Source organism: Schistocerca cancellata, chromosome 3 (genome assembly GCF_023864275.1).
Source record: "Schistocerca cancellata isolate TAMUIC-IGC-003103 chromosome 3, iqSchCanc2.1, whole genome shotgun sequence".
Lineage (NCBI taxonomy): Eukaryota > Metazoa > Arthropoda > Insecta > Orthoptera > Acrididae > Schistocerca > Schistocerca cancellata.
In genome coordinates this window covers 774,467,754-774,481,404 of record NC_064628.1, presented here as the reverse complement: position 1 = coordinate 774,481,404, position 13,651 = coordinate 774,467,754, and the positions used below count along the sequence as shown (strand labels likewise).

The 13,651-nt window shown below is 44.5% G+C and overlaps 1 protein-coding gene across 1 annotated transcript in view; it reads left to right on the top strand.

The window, feature by feature from the left end:
* The window catches only part of LOC126175813 (fibronectin type 3 and ankyrin repeat domains protein 1-like), a 168,894-nt gene that overhangs the window by 112,911 nt on the left and 42,332 nt on the right, over positions 1-13,651 (top strand). The window lies entirely within an intron of this gene.

Sequence of the window (13,651 nt, the reverse complement as noted above, 5' to 3'; positions counted from 1 at the left end):
ATGAGAGAAAAGCGTGTCAGTGTCACGCTCAGATTAATCGAAATGTTCTGCTGGTCATGTATGTACGTGTCATTTTCACGTCACTTCCGAGTAAGCCGAGTACGTCACGAAAGCAAACCCCTTCCCCCTTCCTTCCCCCCCCCCCCCCCCCCCCCGACCCAGAAGCGTGAATTTCTGACAAATGTTCGAATGTGTGTGAAATCTTATGGGACTTGACTGCTAAGGTCATCAGTCCCTAAGCTTACACACTACTTAACTTAAATTATCCTAAGGACAAACACACACACTCATGCCCGAGGGAGGACTCGAACCTCCGCCGGGACCAGCTGCACAGTCCATGACTGCAGCGCCTCAGACCGCTCGGCTAATCCCGCGCGGCGAATTTCTGTCACCGATTGCGTTGCCTGATGGCAGTGTGCTCAGTTTTCCAATTACAATCATGACTCATGAGCGAATCGCGATAATATACTGCTCGACGTGGGTAGCTGATGACAAATTTCGATGGCTGGCGTGAGGATACCTGCTATTTGCCCAAATGAAATATCGTGTGTAAGAGTAAACTGTGACTGGCAGCACTGCTGATACGTCATCGAGTGTTTAGTACATCAGAAAAATTTCCAGATTCACAACACAATTGCAATCAATACTTCACAAAAAAATCTTCTGTATGCAACCTTGATAACCAAATAGCAAATCCAGCCTGGCGTCTAGCTACTCACAAGGGAACCTCCCCATCGCACCCCCTCATATTTAGTTATAGGTTGGCACAGTGGATAGGCCTTGAAAAACTGAACACAGATCAATCGAGAAAACAGGAAGAAGTTGTGTGGAACTATGAAAAAATAAGCAAAATATACAAACTGAGTAGTCCATGCGCAAGACAGGCAACATAAAGGACAGTATGAGCTCAGGAGTGCCGTGGTTTTGTGGTTAGCGTGAGCAGCTGTGAAACGAGAGGTACTTGGTTCAAGTCTTCCCTCGAGTGAGAAGTTTACTTTCTTTATTTTCGCAAATTTATGATCTGCCCCTTTGTGCACTGACGTCTCTGTTCACTGTAATAAGTTTAGTGTCTGTGTTTTGCGACCGCACCGCAAAACCGTGCGATTAGTAGACGAAAGGACCCTCTCCAATGGGAACCGAAAACATTTGATCGGAAGGTCATAGGTCAACCGATTCCTCCACAGGAAAACACGTCTGATATATTCTATACGACACTGGTGACGGCATGTGCGTCACATCACAGGAATATGATGTCGACCCACCTAACTTGTACACTTGGCGAATGGGTAAAAAGATTCTTCTACCTTGCCCGATTTATGTCTTCTTGTGGATGTGATAATCACTCCCGAAAATTAAACTTTTCACACGAGGGAAGACTTGAAGCAAGGACCTCTCGTTCCGCAGCTGCTCACGCTAACCACGGGACCACGGCGCTCCTGAGCTTACGTTGTCCTTGATGTTGCATATCTTGCGCATGACTACTCAGTTTGTATATTTTGCTTATTTTTTTCATAGTTCCACGCAACCTCTTCCTGTTTTCTCGATTGATTTGTGTTCAGTTTTTCAAGGCCTATCAATTGTGCCAACTCATAACTAAACCTGAGGGGGGTGCGATGGGGAGGTTCCCTTGTCAGCTATTTAGCCAAATACACTGTTATTTAATATGTTTACAAACTACGCAATTATTTGATATTTCTACAGTGATGTTTTGATACTTAGCTGTCATCATTCTTTGTTACATATTGGCAATCCAAACAATATAAACATATAAAGGTGCGTATTTATTTCCTTTCTTCTTCTTCTGCTAGTGACTGTCCGTCTTGAATGTAGGTGACCATCATATCTATAGTACTTTTACCTATTGAAAAGTCCTTGTTCTTAAGTTTCTGAATCAAGGTGCTCATAACGGTCAATCATGGGGCACTTTAAGTGGTTTTATGGGGTTTATCGTTAGAGATTAGTAACTAATAGAGACTAAGGATTAACATGTCAACAAATAACCAGTCAATTGTTGCGCCCCAGAATGATATTCCGGACAGAGGTGAAAAAAAATATTGAAGTTTTCCCCTTCTGGCGCCAGCGCAAGAGCTGTAGCCAAAGTAGGCTAGTACGCAATATCGTGAGTGCAATGGCAACGAGGAGAACTGCCGATATCGCATGTTACACGGGCGCACTACCGAGCTAATTGGCACACTCCACCCATGCTCGATGGCCAAGGTGCCCATGCAGCAGAGTGATCTCATCGATAAGGGAGCATAAAGTCATTATGTATACTATGCACAATAAAATAACAACGTGTAAGTCATACAGTTTTTCAACAAACAAACGCTGCAGAAATAACCAACTTGAAAGAGGTGTTTGGACACCTTGACATGGTGTAGAGTGTTGCCGGATCCAGAAAAATAGGCCACATTCGGTCGTTCTTGCCACACGATAATGTCATCGGCATAAATTTACCAGTACAATTGTGGTTTGCAGCTACCAAATCACATACACTACAGCCCATTAAAATTGCTACACCACGAAGATGACGTGCTACAGACGCGAAATTTAACCGACAGGAAGAAGATGCTGTGATATGCAAATGATTAGCTTTTCAGAGCATTCACACAAGGTTGGCGCCGGTGGCGACACCTACAACGTGCTGACACGAGGAAAGTTTCCAAGCGGTTTCTCATACACAAACAGCAGTTGGCCGGCGTTGCCTGGTGAAACGTTGTTGTGATGCCTCGTTTAAGGAGGATAAATGCGTACCATCACGTTTCCGACTTTGATAAAGGTCGGATGGTAGCCTATCGCGATTGCAGTTCATCGTATCTACATCTACATCTACATCTACATCCATACTCCGCAAGCCACCTGACGGTGTGTGGCGGAGGGTACCTTCAGTACCTCTATCGGTTCTCCCTTCTATTCCAGTCTCGTATTGTTCGTGGAAAGAAGGATTGTCGGTATGCCTCTGTGTGGGCTCTAATCTCTCTGATTTTATCCTCATGGTCTCTTCGCGAGATATACGTAGGAGGGAGCAATATACTGCTTGACTCTTCGGTGAAGGTATGTTCTCGAAACTTTGACAAAAGCCCGTACCGAGCTACTGAGCGTCTCTCCTGCAGAGTCTTCCACTGGAGTTTATCTATCATCTCCGTAACGCTTTCGCGATTACTAAATGATCCTGTAACGAAGCGCGCTGCTCTCCGTTGGATCTTCTCTATGTCTTGTATCAACCCTATCTGGTACGGATCCCACACTGCTGAGCAGTATTCAAGCAATGGGCGAACAAGCGTACTGTAACCTACTTCCTTTGTTTTCGGATTGCATTTCCCTAGGATTCTTCCAATGAATCTCAGTCTGGCATCTGCTTTACCGACAATCAACATTATATGATCATTCCATTTTAAATCACTCCTAATGCGTACTCCCAGATAATTTATGGTATTAACTGCTTCCAGATGCTGACCTGCTATTTGTAGCTAAATGATAAAGGATCTATCTTTCTGTGTATTCGCAGCACATTACACTTGTCTACATTGAGATTCAGTTGCCATTCCCTGCACCATGCGTCAATTCGCTGCAGATCCTCCTGCATTTCAGTACAATTTTCCATTGTTACAACCTCTCGATACACCACAGCATCATCTGCAAAAAGCCTCAGTGAACTTCCGATGTCATCCACCAGGTCATTTATGTATATTGTGAATAGCAACGGTCCTATGACACTCCCCTGCGGCACACCTGAAATTACTCTTACTTCGGAAGACTTCTCTCCATTGAGAATAACATGCTGCGTCCTGTTATCTAGGAACTCCTCAATCCAATCACACAATTGGTCTGATAGTCCATATGCTCTTACTTTGTTCAATAAACGACTGTGGGGAACTGTATCGAACGCCTTTCGGAAGTCAAGAAACACGGCATCTACCTGTGAACCCGTGTCTATGGCCCTCTGAGTCTCGTGGACGAATAGCGCGAGCTGGGTTTCACATGACCGTCTTTTTCGAAACCCATGCTGATTCCTACAGAGTAGATTTCTAGTCTCCAGAAAAGTCATTATACTCGAACACAATACGTGTTCCAAAATTCTACAACTGATCGACGTTAGAGATATAGGTCTATAGTTCTGCACATCTGTTCGACGTCCCTTCTTGAAAACGGGGATGACCTGTGCTCGCGTTGGTCGAGATCCAATGAATGTTAGCAGAATATGGAATCGGTGGGTTCAGGAAGGTAATATGGAACGCCGTGCTGGATCTCAACGGCCTCGTACCACTAGCAGTCGAGATGACAGGCAACTTATCCGCATGGCTGTAACGGATCGTGCAGCCACGTCTCGATCCCTGAATCAACAGATGGGAACGTTTGCAAGACAACAACCATCTGCACAAACAGTTCGACGACGTTTGCAGCAGCATGGACTATCAGCTTGGAGACCATGGCTGCGGTTTCCCTTGACGCTGCATCACAGACAGGAGCACCTGCGATGGTGTACTCAACGACGAACCTGGGTGCACGAATGGTAAAACGTCATTTATTCGGATGAATCCAGGTTCTGTTTACAGCATCATGATGGACGCATCCGTGTTTGGCGACATCGTGGTGAGCGCACATTGGAAGCGTGTATTCGTTATCGCCACACTGGCGTATCACTCGGCGTGATGGTATGGGATGCTATTGGTTACACGTCTCGGTCACCTCTTGTCCGCATTGACGGCACTTTGAACAGTGGACGTTACATTTCAGATGTGTTACGACCCGTGGCTCTACCATTCATTCGATCCCTGAAAACCCTACGTTTCAGCAGGATAATGCACGACCGCATGTTGCAGGTCCTGTACGGGCCTTTCTGGATACAGAAAATGTTCGACTGCTGCCCTGGCCAGCACATTCTCCAGATGTCTCACCAATTGAAAACTTCTGGTCAATGGCGGCCGAGCAACTGGCTCGTCACAATACGCCAGTGACTACTCTTAATGAACTGTGGTATCGTGTTGAAGCTGCATGGGCAGCTGTACTTGTACACGCCATCCAAGCTCTGTCTGACTCAATGCCCAAGCGTATCAAAGCCTTTATTATGGCCAGAGGTGGTTGTTCTGGATACTGATTTCTCAGGATCTATGCACCCAAATTACGCGAAAATGTAATCACATGTCAGTTCTGATATATTTGTCCAATGAATACCCGTTTGTCATTTGCATTTCTTCTTGGTGTAGCAATTTTAATGGCCAGCAGTGTAGTTCCTTCTTTTGATATCAGTTGCTAGTTTTTCACATGTGGAATTATATTAAAAAAAAACGTGGTTGCTGTGGGTTGGAGGCTTCACTTCTTTGAACTGACAGACGAATGTCTGTTTCTTGGAGATAATTGTCCTTCCACTTTGATCTTTTATGCAACAGCCAGCTTAGCCTCAAGGACTTGGCAGCCATGGGCTGCTACCGCCTCGTCTTTCCCTCTGCTGATGATAAGACTTGGATGCTTCCTATTCAAGCCCCTTGAAGGCCTAGCCGGTAATACCTGGCGAGTTACCAGACAACCATCACCACGGGGTTACAGTAGCTCCCAGCCCCCGCGCTGCATCTATGAGCAGACACCGGTGCTCCTGGCCGTTCTCTCATTGACAGGCCATGACGTATCTCTGCACGACTACGGCCTCCTCGTGCGGAGATGGTGCGTGTCTCTCCGGGGTGCCGTCTACGGTGTCAGTGAGAGCAACCTGGTAACCTGCTAGCCATGCTACCGGTCACTTGGACAATACAGCAACGTCCGCAGAGTGTCTGGTCAGCAAGCTCCTGAATGTATCTCCCTGCTGAGTGTGGAGTTAAATCACTACAGTGGGCAAAACTATGAGGTGCGCAGGTGTCAGAGCGTACTGGCTTTGTGCGAGTATCACCTGCTCGCCTGGCTACTTACAACCGCGAAAGAAGAAAACTATGTATCCATACACAATAAACATATATTTTGTTAAAAATGTCTCAGAAGTGCCTCCAGAATTCAATAAATCCTCACCGCTGCACTACGCACCATTCCATCATCGCAGTTGTAGAGGCCATGACACTGGCCCTCTATATAACGAATAAATGACTACAGATAGTTGCCGCACGGGATTAGCCGAGCGGTCTTAGGCGCTGCAGTCATGGACTGTGCGGCTGGTCCCGGCGGATGTTCGAGTCCTCCCTCGGGCATGGGTGTGTTTCTTCGTCATTAGGATAATTTAGGTTAAGTAGTGTGTAAGCTTAGGGACTGATGACCTTAGCAGTTAAGTCCCATAAGATTTCACACACATTTGAACTACAGATAGTTCCTTCTTTTGACATCAGTTGCTAGTTTTTCACATGTGGAATTATAAAAAAAAATGTGGTAGCTGTGGCTTGGAGGCTTCACTTCTTCGAAATGACAGACGAATGTCTGTTTCTTGGAGATAATTCTCTTTGTGGACATAGGATTTCAGTTGTTGTGTTAGGTTTCTGACACATGCGGACAGGGAAATTTCTAGTTTGACTATTGTCTTACGGTGTCTGGCCTGCTAACTGGCGTTTCAGGAACAGGCAGACAGTAGGTGACTTAGTCTTTCCATTTCTGAAGGATGGTCTTCGCAATATGGAAAGGTCAAAACTTTGAACCTGAGGAGATGCGAAGGGTAACACCCATGAACATTTCACATACTTGTTACTGGTATTATAAGATGATGGGCATGTGTGAGCTCTGAGTACCATGTTCTTGAGCAATGTACTGTGATAGCCTTGCATTGTTTCAACCTCTCGTCATCTGAGAAGTCTTCCAACAACAGTGCTGGTCAGCAAATGTCTCTTTTGTTACAGTAGCTACAAAGTCTCTATAAAGTAAACATACAAAGAAAATTATTCCTTTTATGATGCTACTGATTGCTATTGGTCGACTGTTGCGTTGTGTTTAATTATCATGCCCTTTGGTCCAAAGAGATTGCACTCCTTTCTGTGGATTACTGGATAAATTATCTAGATGAATATGTAAATTAGTCCATGTACATCACAGAGGTAATAGTTCGTATTCAAGTTCCAGGACTGATGTTCTTGTGTTTCGAGAGCTCTCCGCGAATCTGCTAGGATTATAATTTCGTTGATAAGATAACCAGAGAAAATATTGGTCATCCCTTAAGCCGGCATGGTAACTCTAGGGAACTGGCCAACCTCTGTAACAAAAATAAATAAAACAAACTGAGTGAAGTTCTCATCGATTGAATTTGACAGATGTCATGTGAGATTAACACAGAACCACTGAAGAGAAAACAATGAAGAAACAGGCCGAAAGAAATAAGCAAAAAATAAGTTGACAGCGTGGCTGACTTATATGCTGAGAACCTAGGACCTACTCAGAATACTGCCATGGAGTTTTCTTCGGTGGGAGGACAAGAACGGGGTTGATTCAGCCTCGTGATGTCAGTTGAGGAGCAGGTCGAATGAGAAGTAACGGCTCCAAGGTCTGCAAAGCCGACAACGTCTGGAAGAGCAGTGTGATAATCACACACTCCTCCATATCACATTCGAATGATACCACTGGCGGAGGATGACACGGTGGTCGGCCAGTCCTGATTGTCCCGAATGGTGCAGGAGCTTAGCTTATAAGAGCACACCGGTCGTTTTGGAGCGCTGTAGATGGTCTAGTACTGGTACCATGCAGTGTTGTGACCTTCCAACGGTGATGTAAATCATGGCAGTGAAGTAGGGTTTTACCCTAAGCGCCAGTCATTTGTATGGAATTAGTGCAGTAAAAAATTAGTCACCGTTAAGATGTGGCAGAACAAAGCTGTCGTGTTTGGTCACGTCTACCACCACATCGTGAATAAAGTTGTCACATTTGTTGGTGTATCAACCACCACCAGAATTTCCCATAGCTGCATCTAGGGTAAAGTTCACCCTACAGCCACGGAAAAAAATAGGTCCATTCAATATGACACTTTGAGCTGTGCCATATCCTCCAATTTTATTCTCGAGGCTAATAATATGTTTGTAGACAGACAGACATATGGTGGCGGCGTTGACGATACACACGTCGACGAGGCATAGTGCTTCAATGCTGTTGCAGATAGAGCTCACAGCGGAATGGTTCCGAGATGTTATGGCCTACAAAACCTGGCATTGTGGTATCGACCCGAAGACGCAAAGTAGACCTAGTTATGTGTATAGTAATATGCCATTTACTTTGTATACCCGTTCTTGTAGAAAAGTTAGTAATGATGAAAAAATACATGTATGAATCAAAGGACCTGGTGTACTTGCAGAAAATGTAACTGTAACTGGAGACATTACATTGTACTATAATTATTAATAAAGTGTGATCCTTGACCTGTGTAACCTGTAGATGTACATCTGGTGAACAGGGGCTCAGGGATGCAACAGTGTGAAAAAATTCGAAAGCATAGTGCTTATTATACACCACTTGCATCTATGAAAAAAGATCTTAATCGAAACGGACTATAGATGAGTATCACTTCTTGTCATTGACAAGCAACAGAGATTTCTGCTAACAGTCAACGCATGTACATCTCAACCAGACGGCGAGCGTACATTGCGAAGGGAATTGCATGCAGTGAGCGTTTGGTGTCGGGTCCTCACACGGGGTCATTTCTCACAGTGACACAAAAGGCTGCAAGTCTTCAACGGGCCGAACAACTCAGAATATGGCCAGTAGCTGACTATAGGCATATTGTGTGATCCAGTAAGCTGCGATTTTGTCTTTTTTTTTCACATGATGCAAGCATCGACAGCACCGTCGACACAATGTGGCGTTGAACCCACAGTATACGAGGTCTGTCTAAAAAGTATCCGACCTTTGATTTTCCCACGCAAAATAGAGACGATAGAGCGGCGCCATTGTACACAGTAAAGAAGGAGACCTTTATGTGCATGCGTGGATTTTTTCCCCGCCTGCCAGTGCGTCAGTCGCTGACTGTGAGTCGCTGAGTGAGGTGCTACACAACATGTTAGTCGGATCACCGATTCTCTCAAGATAACTGAACGTGTTGAGCAAAGATACTGCATCAAATTTTGTCAAAACCTTGGTGATTCTCAAAGCGAAACAATTCGCAAGATTCAGCAGGTGTTTGGAAAAGATGTGTTGGGTGTAACACAAATTAAGGAGTGGTTCAACCGAGTCAAAAATGGCCTCACATCAGCGGGGAGTGACCAGCGTTCTGGCAGGCCCCAAACTGCTCGGAGTGTAACTGTTGTTGAGAGGGTGCAAAATTTGGTGATGGCAGATCGTCTTTTACCATGCGGGCGATTGCCCAAGAGGTTGGAATTAGTAAATATTCTGCACATGCAATTTTGCATGATGATTTGAACATGCAGCGAGTGGCTGTGAAATTCGTGCCCAAGTTGTCTCCGGAACACAAAGACCTCTGTTTTGACGTTGCACTGGACCTTCTGGACACCACCAACACTGATCCTGGGTTTCTGAACACCGTGATAACTGGAGATGAGTCATGCGTGTAGAGTACGACACAGAAACAAAAAGACAGTCGTCGCAATGGAAGCATCCCGAGTCTCCAAGGCCGGAGAAAGTGCGGCGGGTGCGATGCAAAATCAAGGTGATGCCGACTGTCTCCTTTGATGTCCGTGGAATTGTACATCACAAATACGCACCAATAGGACAAACAGTGACAAAGGAGTACTATCAAGATGTTATCCGGCGAATCCGTGGCGCAGTTCGGCGCAAAAGACCAGACATGCGGACGGCGAAAAACTGGCAACTGCATCCCACTTGGTCCAAAATTTCTTGGCCAAACATGGATTTACAGCCGTTCGCCAACCTCCCTACTCTCCAGACATGGCTCCTTGCGACTTCTGGTTGTTTCCAAAATTGAAGACGCCACTGAGAGGATCCCGTTTTGAGAGTAGAGAAGAGATAATGCGGAACATGACGATAGAGCTGAACACCATTCCAAAAGAAGGCTTCCAGAGGTGTTTCTGGCACTGGAAGGATCGGTGGGCTAAGTGTGTGCAAGCACAGGGGAACTACTTTGAAGGGGATTAGGGTTCCAACCCCGTTAGGTAGTCGAAATATTTTTTCTGGCCAAAGGTCGGATACTTTTTAGACAGACCTCGGATAGAGCGTTTAATCCATGCCGTATATTGTTCTGTGATGTTCTCACAGTGTTTGCTGTATAATGACTTGGACCCACTCATTCAGGTTACCATTGGAAGGAGTTGTGATTTTAATTTCAACATTTTAAGTTGGGCTTTCTTCTTGATGAAACGTACGCGAAGGACACTTTCGTCTTCCAAGATGACAACAACTATAAATGACCGTATGCATGTATTCCTGGTTTGACTAATCCTCAGGCTTCCTATCGCACCTAGAAAGGCCTGCTAACTCACCCAAACTGAATCTCATAGAAAATGTCTGGGACTATTTGAATAGCGGATGAAATGTGGTAGTCAATATCCTCGAAGTTTGGTATCTCTACATGATCTTATCAGCGATGAGCGGCTTCAGCTGGTTATGACATACCTAGGAAAACTTGTTGACTCTCTTTCTCGCCGACTGTAAGCCATTATCACGATTAGAGGTGATGTTACACGGTGTTAATATGACGTGCCACATGGGTGTCTAACTTTTTTCTGGGGTGCTTATTATAAAATACGTACGTGAATGTCTCTCTAATTGCTAGAAGTTCGATGGAAAGCCGACAGTAGTGGTTACACTGTTTTAGGATTTAACAGATTTCTGCCGCTGTATCCCTCCATGCGTTTTCTAAACCGTCCTGGAGGCGATAGCATTGGTCCATGTGACGTCCTCCTGAGAGACATAGACGTGTGTGACGCTACTCGTGGAACAACATTGTCTCGTAACTGTCGAGCGCTACTTCGTTGTGTCGTTGTTGCTACTAGATATTAAAACTAGTTAGAGTTCCGCTTTACAGGAGATGCTGGTGTCAGACAGATGGGAGTGCAACAGCTATGGGAAGAGAGAGTAGGTTATCGGGTCACATACGTAGGCAAGTCAACCAAACGCTTGACCTGTTATGGGCGGCATTCCTGAAGTATAGAAAGTGAACGAATCCGCTGTACAAAAATAGAGCAAGGTGTTACAGTAGTAAGACAATGGACTCGCATGCGGAAGGACAGCAGTTCAAATCCCTTTTCTATCTTAATGTCCTTATATTTTATTAATACACAGGGAGAAAGTTTCTTTCTAGTTCATAACTGCAAATAGTGAGTCGTTTTTAGAGTCTACTTATGATGAATTGAATGCAAATGACTGAATTTTAATCTCCATGACAAGTTCATCAGCAATTGCTATTTATCTCTAAATAATTGTCTCCAAATAAATGTTCATCTCGAAATCTAACTGACGAAAAGTAATTAATATACACAAGGTAGCGGCTCTTAAGAGCAACCTTCGTGGACACGGCACGTAGTTAATTCCCAAGCAGATGACGCTTACACCGCCTAACTATGTTGTACAGGATGTTAAAAAAGTCTCTGCGCAGTGCCGTATGATTGATAGCCGCGCGTGCGTATCATTGTTCGCCTGCCTGGGTTACTTCCCTTGAAATGGACTCTTCCAACAATCCAATTTGTAAGTAAAAATGAATATTCAATAAATCAATAACTTGTATTTCACTGACGTGAGTTTCTTTTCGGAAACCCAGTTCTAAGCAAAGAAGGGAAAGCAGAAAGGTGGAAGGAGTATATAGAGGGTCTATACAAGGGCGATGTACTTGAGGACAATATTATGGAAATGGAAGAGGATGTAGATGAAGATGAAATGGGAGATACGATACTACGTGAAGAGTGTGACAGAGCATTGAAAGACCTGAGTCGAAACAAGACCCCGGGATTACACAACATTCCATTGGAACTACTGATGGCCTTGGTTTTTCCTGACAAAACTCTACCATCTGGTGAGCAAGATGTATGAGACAGGTGACCCTCAGACTTCAAGAAGAATATAATAATTCCAATCCCAAAGAAAGCAGGTGTTGACAGATGTGAAAATTACCGAACTATCAGTTTAATAACTCACAGCTGCAAAATACTAACGCGAATTCTTTACAGACGAATGGAAAAACTGGTAGAAGCCGACCTCGGCGAAGATCAGTTTGGATTCCGCAGAAATGTTGGAACACGTGAGGTAATACTGACCCTACCTCTTATCTTAGAAAATAGATTAAGGACAGGCAAACCTACATTTCTAGCATTTGTAGACTTAGAGAAAGCTTTTGACAATGTTGACTGGAATACTCTCTTTCAAATTCTAAAGGTGGCAGGGGTAAAATACAGGGAGCGAAAGGCTATTTACAATTTGTACAGGAACCAGATGGCAGTTATAAGAGTCGAGGGGCATGAAAAGGAAGCAGCGGTTGGGAAGGGAGTGAGACAGGGTTGTAGCCTGTCCCCGATGTTATTCAATCTGTATATTGAGCAAGCAGTAAAGGAAACAAAAGAAAAATTCGGAGTAGGTATTAAAATCCATGGATAAGAAATAAAAACTTTGAAGTTCGCCGATGACATTGTAATTCTGTCAGAGACAGCAAAGGACTTGGAAGAGCAGTTTAACGGGATGGACAGTGTCTTGAAAGGAGGATATAAGATGAACATCAACAAAAGCAAAACGAGGATAATGGAATGTAGTCGAATTAAGTCGGGTGATGCTGAGGGAATTAGATTAGGAAATGAGACACTTAAAGTAGTAAAGGAGTTTTGCTATTTGGGGAGCAAAATAACTGATGATGGTCGAAGTAGATAGGATATCAAATGTAGACTGGCAATGGCAAGGAAAGCGTTTCGGAAGAAGAGAAATTTGTTAACATCGAGTATAGATTTAAGTGTCAGGAAGTCGTTTCTGAAAGTATTTGTATGGAGTGTAGCCATGTATGGAAGTGAAACATGGACGATAAATAGTTTGGGCAAGAAGAGAAGAGAAGCTTTCGAAATGTGGTGCTACAGAAGAATGCTCTGAAGATAAGATGGGTAGATCACATAACTAATGAGGAGGTATTGAATAGGATTGGGGAGAAGAGGAGTTTGTGCCACAACCTGAAAAGAAGAAGGGACCAGTTGGTAGGACATGTTCTGAGGCATCAAGGGATCACAAATTTAGCATTGGGGGGCAGCGTGGGGGGTAAAAATCGTAGAGGGAGACCAAGAGATGAACACACTAAGCAGATTCAGAAGGAGGTATGTTGCAGTAGGTACTGGGAGATGAAGAAGCTTGCACAGGATAGAGTAGCATGGAGAGCTGCATCAAACCAGTCTCAGGACTGAAGACAACAACAACAACAACAACAACAACAACATACTGACTGCGGTATACGGCACGCGCGGCTAACAATCATACGGCACTGCGGAGAGACTTTCTGAACACCCCGTAAATGACCTGTGGTCTGCAGGTAGCGTCTTCGACAACTAATTCAAAAGTTCTGGATCTCACGTTCGATACCTGCAACCGCTTAAATTTTGAGTAAAAATCATTAACAATAGCGGTCGAAGCCTTAAAGCATAAAGAATCACCCTCATACTGCGAACGGCCTTATCAAAGATGGCGGATAAGCTGACAGACTTTTAGGGCAACCTGCTGCCCTTGGACGGGGAAACCGCCTCAGAAAGACGGAAGTATCAGTAACGATCAACGGCATGGTGATGTAGAAGGCAATGGAAACCACTGCAGTAAATAC